Source organism: Camelina sativa, chromosome 16 (assembly GCF_030686135.1).
Source record: "Camelina sativa cultivar CO46 ecotype springtype chromosome 16, ASM3068613v1".
Taxonomy (NCBI): Eukaryota; Viridiplantae; Streptophyta; class Magnoliopsida; order Brassicales; family Brassicaceae; genus Camelina; species Camelina sativa.
Window position 1 is genome coordinate 16,756,767 of NC_141895.1, and position 3,029 is coordinate 16,759,795.

The following is a 3,029-nucleotide window of genomic DNA, read 5'->3' on the forward strand; positions in this document are numbered from 1 at the left end:
CACGGTTCAGCCTAGTAAGGCTCAGCATTAGGGAGGTTCCAGCAAGGGCGGCAAGCCTGCGCAGGGAACCAAGAGGAGATGGGAGGCTATGCAGACGTCGAGTGGTGCGAGTTACTTCAAGTGTGGGAGCAAGGATCACAAGATTGCTAGCTGTCCCAAGAGCGAGGGCACATCAGGCCCTTGTGTCCTAAGTTGCAGCGTTGCAGCAGGTGCAGCCGGGAGGGCAGCCTGTGGCATAGATCGAGCAGGCTCCACGTATTTACACGACTGCAGAGACTGGTGGAACCAGTGCCGGGGCGATCACATGTATAATTTCTGGTACTTGTCTTTGTGAATTCTTAGTAAGTTCAGTTTTATGTTGTCATGTGATAAAATGTTAGGTTCTCAACACATGAGGTTATGTAGGGACCTTGTTGGTGGGCGAGTTCATGTCCCACATTATGTTTGACTTTGGAGCTACTCATAGCTTCATTACCCTGGAGTGTGCAGAGAGTGCGGGTATCATGGGAGATCCCGGAGAGCGTGCGGGAGTTGTCAGAGTTGCTGGAGGCAAGTTTTTGAGACTTATTGGTCTAGCGAGGGGTATTGATATTCAAATCGCGGGAGAGTCTTGGCCTGCGGATTTGCTTATCAGCCCGGTGGAGCTGTATGACGTTATCTTGGGGATGAACTGGTTGCATCGACATATGGTTCATCTGGATTGTCATCGGGGTAGAGTGGAGTTTGAGCGCTCAGGAGGGAAGTTGGTTTTTCAGGGGATTAGGTAGATGTGAGGAAGACTGCTTTCATTACGAGGTATGGGTATTATGAGTTTGTGGTGATGTCGTTTGGGTTGACTAACGCGCCAGCAGAATTTATGAGATTGATGAACAACGTGTTTCAGGAGCATCTGGACGTGTCTGTCATCATTTTCATCGACGACATCCTGATTTATTCTAAGAGTCCGGAAGAGCATGTAGTGCATTTGAGGGCAATTCTGGCAGCGTGAGATGGGTTTTCTGGGTCATATCGTGTCTGCAGATTTGGCTTCTGTAGATCCGGAGAAGATTCAGGCTATCAGGGATTGGCCTAGACCGCAAAATGCCACGGAGATCAGGAGTTTTCTGGGGTTGGCAGGTTACTACAGGAGGTTTGTGCAGGGGTTTACAAGAAGAGCACGTCCTATGATTAAGTTGACAGGGAAGGATGTTCCTTTTGTCTGGTCACAGGAGTGTGAGGAAGGCTTTACAAGCCTGAAGGAGATGTTGACTACCGCTGTAGTGTTGGCTTTGTCTGAGCAGGGAGAACCATATGTGCTTTATACAGATGCATCCAGAGTTGGTTTGGGGTGTGTTTTGATGCAACATGGGAAGGTGATTGCCTATGCTTCGTGGTAGTTGCGGAAGCATGAGGACAACTATCCTACTCATGACTTGGAGATGAGTGCTGTAGTTTTTGCCCTGAATATTTGGAGATCTTATCTTTATGGTACAAAGGTACAGGTGTTTACAGATCATAAGAGCATGAAGTATATATTCACTCAGCCCGAGCAAAACTTGAGGCAGAGGCCGTGGATAGAGCTGGTGGCGGATTATGATATGGAGATAGCCTATCATCCTGATAAGGCTAACTTGGTTGCAGATGATTTGAGTCGGAAGCGGGCGGCTTCGGCTGAGGAGCAGGATATGGAGTCTCTGGTAGGGGAGATCAGTGCGTTGAGCTTGTTTGCGGTTTCTCAGGAATCGTTGGGTTTGGTTGCAGCCGATAGAGCAGATTTGTTGAGCAGAGTGCGGTTGGCTCAGGAGAAGGATTTGGGGCTGGTGAATGTCTGAAAGGATTGTTGATTCAGAGTATCAGGTTTCAGCTAATGGTACTATTCTGGTGCATGTGGGATTTGTGTGCCTAAGGATGAGGAGTTGAGGCAGGAGATCCTGAGAGAGGCTCATGCGAGTATGTTCTCTATTCATCTATGAGCGACTAAGATGCACCATGATCTCAAGAGATACTATCACTGGGTCGGGATGAAGAAGGACGTGGCTAGTTGGGTTGCGAGGTGCGATGTGTGTCAGCTAGTGAAGGCTGAGCATCAGGTACCAGGTGGTTTGCTGAAGAGTCTTCCCATTCCAGAGTGGAAGTGGGATATGATTACTATGGACTTCGTGGTTGGTTTGCCAGTGTCCATGACGTTTGATGCTATATGGGTCATTGTGGACCGGTTGACTAAGTCGGCACATTTTCTGGCCATTAAGAAGACTGATGGAGCAGCGGTCTTGGCCAAGAAGTATGTGAAGGAGATAGTCAGATTGCATGGGGTGCCAGTGAGCATTGTGTCTGATAGGGATTCCAAGTTCACGTCGGTTTTATGGAGGGCATTTCAGGCAGAGATGGGCACTAAGGTGCATATGAGTACAACTTATCATCCCTAGACAGATGGACAGTCAGAGAGGACGATCCAGACATTGGAGGATTTGCTGAGGATGTGTGTGTTGGATTGGGGTGGCCATTGGACAGATCATTTGAGCTTGGTAGAGTTTGCTTATAACAACAGTTACCAGGCGAGTATTGGCATGGCTCCTTATGAGGCTTTCTATGGGAGGCCGCGTCGTACACCGTTATGCTGGACTCAGGTGGGGGAGAGGAACATGTACGGGGCAGATTTTGTTCAGGAGACCTCGGAGAAGATTCAGGTTCTCAAGCTGAACATGAAGGAAGCTCAGGATCGACAGAGGAGTTATGCCGATAAGAGGAGGAGAGATCTTGAGTTTCAGGTTGGAGATAGAGTGTACCTCAAGATGGGCATATTGTGGGGTCCGAACAGATCATTGACTGAGATTAAGTTGAGTATGAGGTATATGGGTCCGTTCAGAGTGATTGAGCGAGTTGGACCTGTGGCATATAGACTAGAGTTACCTGAGGTTATGCGAGCATTCCATAAGGTTTTCCATGTGTCTATATTGCGGAAGTGTTTCCGTGAGGATGATCAGTTGTTGGCTAAGATTCCTGAGGATCTTCAGCCCAGCATGACTTTGGAGGCGAGACCAGTGAGGGTT